At 42.4% G+C, this 15,111-nt stretch overlaps 1 protein-coding gene across 1 annotated transcript in view; it reads left to right on the top strand.

The window, feature by feature from the left end:
* LOC146610707 (plexin-A1-like) overlaps nt 1-15,111 on the top strand; it is a 280,809-nt gene that overhangs the window by 12,483 nt on the left and 253,215 nt on the right. The gene's annotated exons all lie outside the window — the stretch shown is intronic.

Genomic DNA, 15,111 nt, shown 5'->3' on the forward strand with positions numbered 1-15,111 from the left:
TCTGGTTGCACCGCAGTGTGCATGAATGCGTGGAGTTGAAGCTGCATGCCTGTATTTTCAGCTTGTGTTGCTCTGTGTCACTCTGTGCCTGCCACTCTCACCGTACAGCCCCGTAGTATTTTACAACCTCTCATATTTGGGTGAATTTCTGTAGAGGTCTGTAATAATTGGATTATGGCTGTCAGGGAAGGCTTTAGTTCAGATTACACAGATTTTAGTGTGCAGTGCTCAGATGGACAGAATAGCTTAAAGAGCATCATCTGGCTCATGTTACATAGAAAGTGCATTTTGGCAAATTCACAGATGTGATGTTTGCCTACATTTGGTAAATGTAGGCCAAGAGTAGCAGATGCGTTCTGGAAACCAAAAGTGTTTCTGTATCCATGTATCTGTGTCAGTCTAGACGTCTGTGATGTCCTAATAAAGTTTTCTGGCCCTTAAAATCCTTAAATATTACAGTAGATACCAGCCAGTACTGATCCAACCTGAAACTATATATACCTCAGCACAGCTCGGTACACCTGCCCAGTCTCAAGCTTAAAAATGAGAGAATATAAATATATTATTGTGCTGAAAACCTTTCAAAAATATTGATTATTATCTCACAAATACAGAGAATAGGTGTACCCTACTGATCCAAGCGCTGAAGGTCATGTTTCAAAAGTATTAAGTCGGTGTATTTCATTCCTGAAACTGAAAATTCAGCTGCCTGCACAGAGCATACAAACATCCCACAGAATTTATGCTAATTAGCAGCAGCTGAAATGATCTGCCAGTGGTCCCCGTCTTAAGTGCTTAAAGCATCTCTTTGATTTCAGACTTTAGACAATCTGTATGTTATTTCATTTCAGGTGTGTGGACTTAGTCACTCAAGTTGTTGAGTGAAGCTGCTGTTCTGAAGGAATACAGCTTTGCAACAAAATGCTGATGGCAAGCTCAAAAAAGATGTTGGCATTCAACACTGTATCAACTACAGCAGTTACTCTAAAAGGGGGGAACAAGTACCCCCAACTGTAAGTGATTATTGAATCTAGCACAGCAATGCATTACTGAAAAATGTAATGTGACTACATTAACCCCCAACCCTGACTATAACCGTGAAGATATCCTAGACAGCAAAACTAAAACTAAGAAGGCCTGAGAATATAACATAAGGAAACCAACCGGGAGATACCTGCTTAGGACAAAACTCAAAATGCCATAAAGAATAAACGATAAAGAAAATGTTAAAAAAACGAAATTCAAACGTCCAGGACTGTGACATCAAAAGCAGCTAAGAGACATAGCTTTAAGCGTTGATGTTCAATACAGTAAAACTGTATTAGTTAAAATTCTGAATCTTAATGTAGATGAAGGTAAGTCATGATTACATGTTGTGTTACAGTACAAATTTCACTAATGTGAAGATGAAAATAGACATTTTTCCAGCAGGCAGTGTTGAAAATATGTATGACTGCTGTCAACAAATCTACTGTGCCAAGAAAAAAAAGCCCCGACATGGCAGACTGGAACTTTCCATGTGGAATTAGCTCAGTTGATGGCAGAGGCTATCTGGGGTAAAGCGAGCTGCTGTCCCACTGTGGCACATTAACCTATATGGCCAACTGACACTCAAGTGTTGGATCCTAGCCCTCTCTTCCCTCAGCCTCTAGGGATTTCTCTGCTTTGTGCGTTTTGTTTTGCTTCACACCTTCATGAATTTATGACCCAGAAAAGTTTCCCAGTGGGGATCAGTTCTTCACAATTGCAGAGACTAACAGGGATTTCAAATGTGCTCCACCTTGTTTTGGAATTCACCAGGGCACCACTTAAAGCAACAGGACCCGCATTCGTGATTCATCCTCTCCGTTTGAAAGTCGGCAATTAAAACTAATTAACCCAAAAGTGTGTTTCAAGGCGTTTTAAAGTACATTGAGTGCCATAAACACTGAACTCGATGAGGCATCCTACATGCGTGCCTCATGTGCAGGAATCCTTGGTGGATTCCTGCACCAAGGAGTGGAAAAATGGAAGAAGGGATGGCTTTAGTTAGGAAGTTAGACAGTGGGTTATTTCCAGAGCTGTTCAGATAATTCCAAATTTACTCTATGGTGTTTTCATACTTGCGCATGTTGTGCAGACGCTGTTTATAAGGGGAATAGAGTGGAAAAATACAATAAAGAAGTGGGAAATTGGGGGTTGATGTGAGCGACAGAGTGCAAAACACGCTGCAGTGTCATGCACAGACAAATACGTCTTCAACAAGTTTACACATTGCAGGTCAGTCAAGTGTTATGTGTTTTTATGTGAGTTATGTTTCAACTCCTTTGACTGTTTTTAGTTGAGACGTTGAGGGTGAAAGAAATCGGGCCAAAACGACAAGAGACGCGCACAAGATTCAAGTTTGGGTGCAGAACAATGAACCAGCAGAGTGCAAGAAAACTGTGCAGAATAAATCTAGCTGTGAAATAAATGTTGATCTCTTGGCATCCCAGCTATTCCGCTGACTCTCACCTCTGAGGCTGAAGTTTCGCTCTCTCTCCCTTTTTCGCCTGCAGCTTTTCGTTCCACCAGAGCACATCTCCATGCTGCCAGGCTCTCCCTACATCCCTCCATTAATACTCCTCATTTCATCCAAGCCAAAACAACAGATGCTGAAATGTCGAAGTGTCTTCCCTCCACCCGTGAACTCACAGAATAGTGGAGGGGAAAAAAAAAAGAAAGCATATTTAATTTTTAAAATTTATTTATTTATATTTCCCACATAAAAAGCCACTGACACCTCGTTCTGGATGTAATAACGAGGATGCCATGTAAATAATCTGCCTTTTTTATTTGTTAAACTAAAGTTAACAGTTCGTTTACACGTTAACATTTTTTTGAACAGTTTTTTCCGTGTTTTTCTCCAGCTGCTGTGTTAGTGTGTAGTGGATAACTCAGCATGGTTTAGTTTGGAGTGCTTTTTGCAAATAATCTGGCAGATAACAGAAATGGTTCTCCCTTTTTTATTTTTCCAAGACTGGCAACATCTATTACAGTGGTATTAATTTGTATTAGTTTCCAGTAGTGAATCGCTGAACCTGAAAGAAAACCTTTAGTGGCCCTTAACTAAACATCTGTGAGTGCTTGTATATACAAAAAAAAGACAAGTGAATTCAGCTTTCTTTTCAATAAATATTTGGGATGGCAGTTATTTTTAAAGCCATGAAGCATCTATATTTACATATATTTACATTTTCACTTACATCTCTCTATTTCTTGGCATTTCTTCCCAAAGGCTACTATAGCAAAATCTGCAAACAGTTCAATTGAATTCATTTCATTTATATAGCACCAAATCCCAACAACCGCTTCCTCAAGGCGCTTTATATTGTAAGATAAAGACCCTAAAATAATACAGGGAAAACCCCAACAATCACACGACCCCCTGTGAGCAAGCACTTGGGAACAGCGGGAACGAACAACTCCCTTTTATCAGGAAGAAACCTCCAGCAGAACCAGGCTCAAGGAGGGGCGGCCATCTGCTGCGACTGATTAATGGTGATGGGAGGATGACAGGATAAAACACATACAGTGGGAGTGAGAGATTAACAATAAGTAAATATTGAATGCAAAGTGTTGCATAAACACACAGAAGTTCCACAGAGGAGAGGCCTGAAAGCTGAGAGGATGTGCTATCCATACACTTTGTGGGTAGAGCGCACAGCTGGATAGCGGCTAGAAAGTGCTACAGTAAATAACGTCTTGATGCCTGCTCAATCATCCAGGTGAGGAAATCCCAAAAGTTGATTCTGTTCATCCGGATGTAGCGTTTTCAGTGGGAGAAACATTTTGACGCTCATTCAAGTGGCGTCTTCAGTCTCCTGTAAATAATATGCATGTAAAATACTAGAATTTCACTCAAAAGAACTGGAGCACAGCCAAGCTAGCCATGTTAGCTAGGCTTTAATAATACCAAAGTTGGAATGAAATATGAGTTATACATATGATTATGATTACCAGTATTATCTTACATTAGATTATATGGGGATTGACTCACTGTTGGAGCTAGCCTCAAGTAGCCGTTCAAGCAACTGAAGTTTTTGTCTGCCCAAAAGGTTGCTGCTTAATTAATCCAGCTCCTTCCCCAAAAGAATACCTTGGTGGGAGATGAATAGAGAGAACTCATTTGTGTGTCTTTTTTATAACTGTTTCATATTGCAGTGTCATGGCTAAATCCCTAAATTAGGTTGTTGTCAGAATACACCATTCAAAAATTCTCAAGGCTGAGCGTCAGCGTTTTGTCAGGGTTTTTGGAACATTGGCACAAAAACTACTTGTGACAAATTAGTCTTTGGTATCTTGTGCTTATCTAATTAGATTAGTTGTTACACCAACTGCAGTAATATTCTGTCTTTATGTGCATGTGACAGCATGCACATGTGTGTGTGGGTGTGAGATGCAGATGCTCGTAGTTCTGTTGCCATTAGAGCAGACTGCTCTGCCAGATGTCTGCACTAAGTCCACTTTGTGTGTGTGTGTGTGTGTGTGTGATGGCAAGGAATGTATTGCCTCTGCAAGACAACCACACACACACACACACTATAACACATACAAATGCACATTTAGCTACAAAGGATGTGTGTGTATAGGTTTTGTCTGTGTATTTGTGCATAAACAGGTCAAACATTCAAGTGTTCCAGTCTGTTAGACAGATGTTTAAGATCCCCACTGCACCCCCCCCTCCAATGTCACACGAATACACACTGTCTTTCTCTCTGCTTGTTTGTCATATGCCCTGAAAAACACACACACACACACGCACTCTGACTCATTAACAACCAATTAGAGAGCAGATATTGGCTCAGTGGGGAAACCGAAAGGCCAACCATTGCTGTCCTGCGCTTCCAACGCCAAGTCACAACAAATACCTGGATGTAGGCCAGGGTAGTGTGTGTGTGTGTGTGTGTGTGTGTGTGTGTGTGTGTGTGTGTGTGTGTGTGTGTGTGTGTGTGTGTGTGTGTGAGTGTTGTTTACTTCTGGTTTCAAAGTTTGGCTGTCGCATCTCATACCCTTTCTTTATTAAAAAAGACAGAGGCACGCTAACCCCGCATAATTAAATGCGTTCTTTTCGCCTCTGCAAGTCTTGTTGTTCATTGCATCAGCCAGCACGTCTCTGTAGTACAACTCTTGCTTCGACATTATCGTTCTCACATGGGAAAGAGGCACGAACTGTGTTTAACATATACATGCAGAAACACACGCACACACTCGCGTGTTCTCCGCGGGATTGGAGCGATGTGTTTATGCCACTGTTGGATGAGGAGATGCTTGAGGCATTAGGCTCTCTGGAGAGCATGTTGACAACATCTTTCTCTGTCTCTCTCTTTCTCCCTTTCAGTTTACCTCAATCACTGTCTCTCACTCGCTCACTTCCTTCCCCTGTCCTCTCGTTGTGATGAGATTTTTTTAGTGCTCCCTTACATCTCTGCAAATGAGTCAAATTGGAAAAAGACAATCTGCTCACAATTTAAGTTGATTAGACGGTTGACTCTTTCACTCTCAGTATGTTACTCAGAGAACTAAAGAGCGTGACAGAGAGTGGGGAGGAGACTAGTGCACATATTTAACACACCATCAGTAAACAAAAAGTTCCCTCACCTTAAACTGATTCTTCGAAGACCGGGAATAGACTATATATAAAAGATGGATGTCGCTTCTGGGGAAGTAAATCCAATTTGAAAGTTCCTCAAAACTGAATTGTTGTAATGGACAGCAGAGGGCAGTCGTGGGGTTGCAAAAAGAAGCCTAAAAATATAGAAGTTAAAGGGAAAACAATACTACAACTCACTTGACCTATGACCTCAAGAAACATTTCTTAAGGACTTCGTCGCTTTAGTCAGTTCAGTGGCAAAAACGCTCAGCTTGACGTTTTGCAACACGACTTCGCTATCCAGCGAGTGAGCTGTGTCCGTTGTTTATTTACAGTCTATGGGAAAAACAATTATCCATGCGCCTGCTTTCAGATTTAGCTTAAAAGGGTCGGCACGTGGCTGAAATTGAGCCAGCTATGTAGACGACACACTCAAATGCTGGTCAACCCAAACAGGCACAAATAGAAAAAACCTGAGCCTAGCGCAGCACATTCCCCCGGCACTTAATGACCAGCTGCGAATAAAAATTTCCTTAGAGTAAATCAATGGAAAGTCATAGCAAAGGAGCTGTTCTCCATGCTTCAGAGGTTGGCTGTAGCTCACCCTGACTGCTGCTTCTCATATATTAGCATTCCAAATCTATAAACAAGCATTTCTCCGAACAGCAAATACTTTTTTTTTGTGAATCTTATTCTAACATGTTTGAGGGAAAAACTTCAGGACAGGCTTCTTCAGGAAGGAGAAAGCACACTGCGCTGATTACGTTGCATATAGTGATCCTGCTACGTCCACTGTGAATTACACGAAACCTGCTGCTGTAGAAGCAGACCTAAAAGAACAAATATACCTACACCCCACGTCAATTTTTGTTCGATCTTCAAAATCGATGTGTTCTAAAGTATGCTTGCCAGATACTTTTCACTATGTGTGACATTGAAATACACATTCTAAATACAAGTATTTACAAATTGAAAGCAGATGCTGCAGCCTTAAGTCTGCAGACAAAGTACTTGTAAGTGAGGAGTCAGGAAAAAAAGGCAAACGACAAACAGAAGTGGAATAGTTGTTTTACGATTTGTGATTGTTTGTGTGTGTGTGTGTGTGTGTGTGTGTGTGTGTGTGTGTGTGTGTGTGTGTGTGGTCGGGGGGTGGATGGGTTCACTGTAGCTGTGGTGAAGTTGGTAACATGTTCTTCCCAGTGCTGCATACTTTCGAACCACAGTATGGTCTCTGCTGTTTTTTTCTCTCTCCCTAGTTAATAGGCAGTTTACAGGGCGGGATCTAAACTCTCTCTGTGTCTGTCTTCCTGGCTTTAGGCTCATTAATGGCGACAAGAGTGCTGTTGACCCCTGAGCCGTCCCCCATGTCTCTCCTCCCTATCTCCCCTCTTCTGTCCTTTTCCCCCCTCTCTCCATCTCCTTTCCTTTTCCCCTTATCTCACTTGCCCCACTCTTTCCCTCGTCACCCCATCATCATTCACCCAGCAAGAGTTTGGCAGGGGTCTGTGTGTGTCTATGTGTGTGCGTGTTGCCAGGGGCCAGCGAGTGCCTGTGTACAGCAGAGGTCTTTGGTAAGGACAACACAGGGGACTCTGTCCTTGTCTAACCCCCTGGAAATAGAACAAAGGTGTGTGGTTGTGTGTAATAATGCTATGTACAGTGTCCCGAGTATGAGCTATAGCTAGTAATATTAATAGCATGGTCAGAGGTCCACCAGGCCAACAGGGACAAGCTATATAGAGCCTATAAACGCACTAATAAAAGACTACAGCAGGTCACCTTATGTTAGGCACAAGTGAAGGATCGTTGCACTGATTTACACAAAGTGTGGTGTAATCGTCCAGGTAGGGATAGCAGATTAAACCTAAATTAACATGAAGTTAAACATGAAAGATCCACTGCATGTATGGAGGACAGTGACGATCTTAAAGTACACATGGGAGTGAAATAAGACACGCAGGAAAAACGCGCAGTATATAATTATAATAATCTGATCAAATTCAAATTCAAATTTTATTTGTCACGTACACAGTCATACACAGTACGATATGTAGTGAAATGCTTGGACAACTGCTCGTGACCTAAAGAGAACAAAAAGGAAAAGGCTATGAATAAGATAGAAAATAAATATGAAAAATTAAAAAGGGTAAATTTAACTAGGAAGGAATAAAATATAAATTAAGGTTAAAAATGAAATAACTGTACAACACAAATTAGAATGAAGGGTAAATTTAACTGGGAAGAATAAGATAAAGATAAATATATAAATTAAAGTTGAAAATAAAATAACTGTACAACAAAATACACAATACACAATATAGAACTATATAAGAATGTATGAAGAAATATAAATATAAATAAATATATACACAATAACAGCAGCTGTACAAGTATTAACCGGAAATGAAGAATATAGTGACCAGTGTTGTGCAAAACCAAAGTCCAGAAAGTCCAGTGTGTGTGTAAGAACCATATGTGTGGGTCAGTACTGTGTGGTGGTGTGATTGAGAGACCATATCGCCTGCGGGAAGAAGCTCCTCCTCAGTCTCTCTGTGTTGGTCTTCAGGGAGCGGAATCGCTTTCCTGACCTCAACAGAGAGAACAGTCTGTTGCTGGGATGGCTGAGGTCCTTCACGATCTTCCTGGCCTTGGTCCAGCACCGCCTGCTGTAGATTGAGTGCAGGTCAGGGAGCTCGGAGCGGATGGTGCGCTCAGCTGACCGCACAACCCTCTGTAGAGCTCGTCTGTCCTGCATGGTGCTGTTCCCGAACCAGGTTAAGATGTTTCCCGTCAGGATGCTCTCTATGGTGCACGAGTAAAAGTTCCTGAGCACCTTGGAGGGCAGTTGGAAGTCTCTCAAGCGTCTGAGGTGGTAGAGACGCTGACGGGCCTTTTTCACCACGGTGTTGATGTGACAGGACCATGACAGGTCCTGCGTGATGTGAACTCCGAGGTATTTGAAGCTGTCCACTCTCTCCACTGGGCACTCGTTGATGACGGGGGTCTGGTAGTTCCTCTCCTGCTTAGTGCTGAAGTCCACTATCAGCTCCTTTGTCTTACTGACGTTTAGAAGGAGGTTGTTCCTCTGGCACCAGTTCTCCAGATTCCTAATCTCCTTCAGGTAGGCCGTCTCGTTGTTATCAGAGATCAGGCCCACCACGACGGTGTCGTCAGCAAACTTGATGATGGTGGTGGAGCTGGTACACAGCAAATCCAGCATGTCCAAATTAACACTGTCAGATTTGATTTCAACACTATTAAAGTGTCTATATGGGTCCACACCAGAGAGTGTTAATTTAACTCTTTTTGGAGAGTTGGTACGTTAACTCTGATTTAGTGTTAAACACCAAATCTGTCTGGAGTTGATAATTTAACACTTGGTGTTAAGAGTTTATATATTAACTCTCAAAGAGTATTTTAGTTTAACTACGTAAGAGTTATCTTCTAATTCATTCTAAAAAGCGGGAATTTTACTGTTCTGAACTTCTAGAAATTTCTTTTGGAAATAAACATTTACTAAAAAGATGCAATGGTTTTTGAAAAACATTTATTCTGAACTGTGCACCACAATTTCAAAACATTTTCTGAAAGATGTAACAGTATACATGTTCTCACTTTCATTAGAATTTTGTTTATCAAAAGGTCTGACATGGTAAATGCAAATAACAGCATCTCATCACTTATTTCTTCAATACAATATGCATGTCCTTCATTCATCCCTTTGTGGAACTTCAACGCACTTCTGCTCTCCCCCATATTCCATCTTCACAAGCATATCCTGTGCGGAGATTGAATAAAAATTAGTTGACACCAATTAATGGCACAAATAATCCAGTAAACAATTGCAGCACAGTAAAAAAAAAAGGAATCCTCTTTGAGCCATTACTTGTGTAAAGTATTTTCCCAAAAGACAAGGACACAGGCAACAGGTAATACTGAACTAAATGTAAAACCTCAACCTTTTTCATTTTTACCTAAACCGTGCGCACAAAACTCTGGAGGGATCTATGCTAACGTAGAATCCAGTCAGGACGTCTGCTACTGCTGTTTGCTCGTTTTTTTTATGGGCGATCGTTTTCAGGCTTCAAGTAGCACCATTATACCAACATTTCACATTCTGCACATTGTTTTAGGTGTATTTGACCAAAAGTTTGACTGAAAATTCACATGCAAGCTTTTTTTCAAGGCTGTGGTATTTGCCCGCAAACAATACCTTTCAGCTAGCTAAAACAGAATATTATGCTATCAGCGAGCACCATGGCTAATGCCTTTCACACAGCTTTGTCTCAACTCCAAAGAGCCACAGAAGTAAAAGCTAATAATAACAATTGAAACAATCTTTGAAAGAATGACTTACCAAGCATGGCAAACAACTCAAATATGTAGAGCAAAATGTTCTGAAACGGCTTCACTTCAGCTTCGATTGGAGCCGTGCTGAGGGCGGAGTCTGTGAATTTACTCTGTTGGTGTCATAGCCCCTCTAGGAGTTCAGAGTTAAGAGGTCAAGAGTTAATGTTTCCATTGTAACACCTCCAGATTTGACAGAGAAACACTCATTTTTAACACTCGATTTTAACTACTATCATTTTACACCTCAGAGTTACATTAAAAGAATGTGACTCTGCTTAGAGTAAAATTAACTCTACTTTTGCAAGGAGACTATTAACACCAAAAAATTTAACACTTTTGAATTTGCTGTGTAGTGGCCACACAGTCATATGTGTACAAAGAGTACAGCAGGGGGCTCAGAACACACCCCTGGGGGGCTCCAGTGCTGAGAGTGGTGGAGGCTGAGACATGTCCGCCCATCCTTACTGCCTGTGGTCTGCCAGTTAGGAAGTTGGAGATCCACTGACACATAGATGAGCTGAGTCCCAGATGCTCCAGCTTGGTGGTGAGTGTGGAGGGAATTATGGTGTTAAATGCAGAGCTGTAGTCTATGAAGAGCATTTTAACATAATTCCCCCTTCTAGTGTCCAAGTGAGTGAGTGATGTGTGGAGGAGATGAGAGATGGCATCGTCTGTGGAACGATTTGGACGGTAAGCGAACTGTAGTGGGTCCAGTGTGTCTGGTAGTGAAGAAATGATGAAGTCTCTGACCAGGCGTTCAAAGCACTTCATCACTACTGAGGTGAGGGCTACAGGGCGATAGTCATTGAGAGAAGCAGGGTGGGGTTTCTTCGGGACAGGAACAATGATGGACTCTTTGAAGCATGTGGGGATCACCGACTGAGATAAAGAGATGTTGAATATCTCAGTGAACACAGGAGCTAGCTGGTATGCGCAGTCTCTTAGGATGCGACCTGGGATGTCGTCTGGTCCTGCTGCTTTCCTGGTGTTCACTCTTTTGAAGGCTCTCCTTACTTCATGCTCGGAGATGACGAGCACGTTTCCGGTGCTGGCAGTATCTTCCTGTCTGCAGCCGTTAGCGCCGCTAGCACTAGCATTAGCTGCAGCCTCGAAGCGAGCATAGAAAGTGTTCAGCTCGTCTGCCAGAGTCACGGCCGCGTTCGTCATACCGGTTGTTGGTGCTTTATAGTCCGTTATTTTTCCTTAGTCCCCGCCACAGGCTCCTAGAGTCACTCTGTTGGAGTTGTGACTCTAGTTTCCTCCCGTAGCGCTGCTTCGCCTCTTTCACCGCCCTCCGCACGTTATATGACGTGGCTTTGTACGGGTCCATGTCCCCCGTCATGAGTCCCGTGTTGTAGGCAGCGGTGCGGGATCTCAGAGCGTCGCGGATGGTTTTATCCACCCACGGCTTCTGGTTGGGAAACGTTGTGATAGTCTTTGTCTCCACGGTATCATCCGCTAGTTTCCCGATGAATCCCACAACCGCTTCCGTAAACACGTTGACGTCATCGTCGGAGCTGTTTCTGAACATGCCCCAGTCTGCGTCATCGAGTGCGTCCTGTAACGCGGCCACCGATTGATCCGTCCAGCGCGCGACCTTCCTCTGAACCGGAACTTCCTGTTTCAGCCTTTGTTTGTATTTTGGCATGAGGAAGATGTCTGCAGACATAGCAAACATCAGATTATTATGATGGCATATTCAAACTGCTAGCAGCTAATGCTCTTTTAAGTGCATGTAAAACACAGTTCTGTTATAACCGATGCTATAGGAGCACATACAATACTTCCCGAGTGGTCGCTGTTGTTGTGTTTCACCCTTGAAGACACTCTTTTTAAAAAGGCATTTTTTATAAGCTTGGCATCCATCAGCTGCAAAGCAGCACAGTGTTGCTCTTTACTGATAGCTTCTACTGTTAATGTATTGGTGGGTACAAGCAGACGATCATTTAAATATGAACATCAGACTCGTTTCCATCATAATGTGAAGCCATGAAACCCTCATAGTGGACAGACCCTGTAAGCTAGCATTTCTGTTGACCTTTGATTAGTTACAGTTTGAAAAACTGATGATGCACCGACACCCGATACATAACTATATCGATTAAAGAGACTTTTAGCTTAGTATGAATGGAGTCACAGTATGCTCTGTAGCATTAACGACTGAAGTCTAAATAATTAAATGTGTGTGAGGATTTCTCTTTTTCTTCCCTCGTGGTTTTGTATCATGTGCATTATTATGCTTTAATTAGGCTCTTAAGTCACTTTCATATTGGTGGCTGGAAATGCTTCGGCTTCTCCTTAATGAGTAGCTGCGGAGGAATGATAAAGTAGGCAGACTATAGGAATTACATGTCTACAAGGCACACAACAGCTAGCAGATGTCAGGTCTGTGTGAGGCCACATTTGTCTGCAGTGAAAACACGTCGACTGAACGCTCCACTGTGCCTCAATCTGAGCTGTTGACTCTATGGTAATGATGCAAGTCAAGCTAAACATAACAAACCATTAGCGTCCTCAGCATGCCGACAACAGCGCTGGGAAGATGGTGATCTCGCTTCTGTGTGCGCGAGCTTGACAGACACTGGGAATTCATCAGATTAGTTTACAAGTATGGGCCGCCCAGCATAAATAAATCCAGACTAAATGATGATATTATAAGCTGCTATTATAAACAGTTCCTACATGGGCATCAGGTTAAACTTTGGGCTTGCGCGAAAGATAGCTGATGGCTTTAATATGTGTTACTATTTACTAGCACTGCTTCTGACACATAGGTCATTCCTCTGACCCTTTACAAGTGCATTCAGTTAATTATTGTAACAGTGGATCATTGTTCTGATAAAGCTGTTACGGGAAAGAAGGAAGAAAAGGTGGTCTCGAAAAGCTGCAGGCTTGTGAAGGGGGGGGGGGGGGCATCCTTCAGAGACAGACAAGATTTCCCAAAGGCCAGTTCCTGTGGAAAAGAAAAGCTACGAGGGAAGTATTTGAAGGAAGATAAGGGAAAAGAGACAAGAGGGAAGCAGAGGAGGATAAGCAGGGTGAGGAGAAACTAGAATAGGGGAAAAAGAAAAGAAGAAGTGAAAAAAGGAAGTGAGTGAAAGAAATGAATGGAGGTCTAGTTCTGCTGTCTTTATCAGGGCAAACTGTGTGGCAGAGACTCAAGGCCAGGGTTCACACTGTCACTGAGCCGTGACCGTCTGTGTCCATTCGCTCTTTCTCCTTCTTCCCTCTCCTCCTCCCACTTCCCCCTCTGTCCCCCTCTGTAATTCACTTCTCCTTTTTTAATTTCCTTCTCTCCCGCACCTTCATATCTGTCTTCATCTTCACTGCATCGCCTCGCTTGCTTTTTTCCTTTTCCCTTTTCTTCATCATGTTTGTCTATTTTTGCCCTCTTTTTCTCGCAGAGCAGCTCCAAAATTGAGAACATGTTTATGTAAATCATACAAAAGCCAAAGCTGTTGTGTGTGTCCCTCCCTCTCGCCCTTCTCTCACTCACTTTGTCACTTTGTGTCTTTGTTCACTGAAGTTAAACTTTGCCATGTTTCTGGCTGCCTTTGAAAGTCTGGTAGAAGGCAGACAATGACCGCCACAGGCATTTTTCTCAGCCCCCCTTTTTTCTTTTTTCTTTTTTAACCTCGCTACCTCACACACAAGCGCACGCTCCCTGACAGCTTTGCTGTTTTGGAGGGGTGGGGTTGATTGATTAGTCTCTATAGTGACGATACGTCTTGTAATGAACAAGAGAAAGCTGGCATGTTAATTTGTGTGGTGTGGGAGGCTTAATCGTCATCGTGTGTGTTTATGTGTGAGAGTGTGCGCATTGTTCTTCTTTGTGCATGTATTGATATATTGCTTTTTTCTCCTCTTTTATTATTGTTATTGTGTTCAGTTGGGTCTGTGCGTGTACACAGTGCATTACATCCGTGCGTCACTGTCAATATGTCCCTCTGTGTTTTGAGGCAGGATGATTTAAATATCACCAGAGGTTTTTACATTTTTTTAGGCAAATAATTATACTTTGTGTACCCAAAAGTGAACATCCATCCTTTCATCTGCCTATTTTCTGATGCTCATCCTGCGACCAGGTCGCAGGTCCAGCAGCCTAAGCAGAGAGGCTCAGACCTGCTTCTTCCCAGCCATCCTCTGTGGGCTCATCAACCACAGGAGGTGGTGTAGAGCTCAGGTGTGATACGTGTTGGGTGGCAGTCAAGGGCAGATGCCTGGTGGTTCAGTTGCACATCCATGATACTGATGAGCCTGGCTATCTGGACAAAAATGAACAAGTAGCAGAAGCAAATAACTAGCTAACATCCGTCTATCCATTATTTTCTAATTATCCCTTTCATGCATGAATTATGACAACCTCAATCCAGATTTTTTTCTTAAGTATTTTTATTCATCTTTAGGCATGAAAAAAGATTTTTGAACTTAATTTTTTGAACATGTACTTTTCAAAGAGTTTTTTTACATGTCCAATTAGGTGGACAACATCACCTTTGGAGTGGGTGGCAGGGTATGGAGTGACACATCAGTGTCCAATGTAGTGGTTTATGTGCAGAAAACAGCCTTTGAATAGCTGTCCACTGTAGTGACAACTATGCGTGAAAGGGTTATACAATTCAGGATCATGGGGGTGGGGGGTACACGCTAGACACGTCCCCAGCAGTACAACTCCACTAACTCCACTAACTGCACGTGTTTAGACTGTGAAAGTACCTGGCTCTAGCTAACAGCGTCTTGTATAAAGTAAGACAAACTCATGGGTGAGAGAAGAAAAGCTAATATGTTCTTACTTTTATTCATGCTGTCCCTTCAGAGACACAGGAAGCTGTGAAGAATTGGGTCAAAACTGAACAAGGTTAATGAGGTAATATTGGCAGGCTTGGTTAGTATCCATAGACAGCTTAGGTGCATCACTGACAAACAGATGCCTACTAATTAGTGCTAGTAATTGGAAAACAAACTAATACATTTAGCCACACAGAAAATTATTAGCTGCCAGATACTTGCATTACATTCCTCCAAAGTGCACCAATGTTTTTGGTTGGTGCATTGTTTCTAGCATTACTTCCCCCTCCACCGGTTGCAGCAGATAGGAGTTCTTCGTTCCAACTGTCGCCAAGTATACAGTATAAATCACGCTGAGGTGA

Source organism: Diplotaxodon limnothrissa, linkage group LG20 (genome assembly GCF_057381915.1).
Source record: "Diplotaxodon limnothrissa isolate DT_005_m linkage group LG20, D_limnothrissa_male_GT1.1, whole genome shotgun sequence".
Taxonomy (NCBI): domain Eukaryota; kingdom Metazoa; phylum Chordata; class Actinopteri; order Cichliformes; family Cichlidae; genus Diplotaxodon; species Diplotaxodon limnothrissa.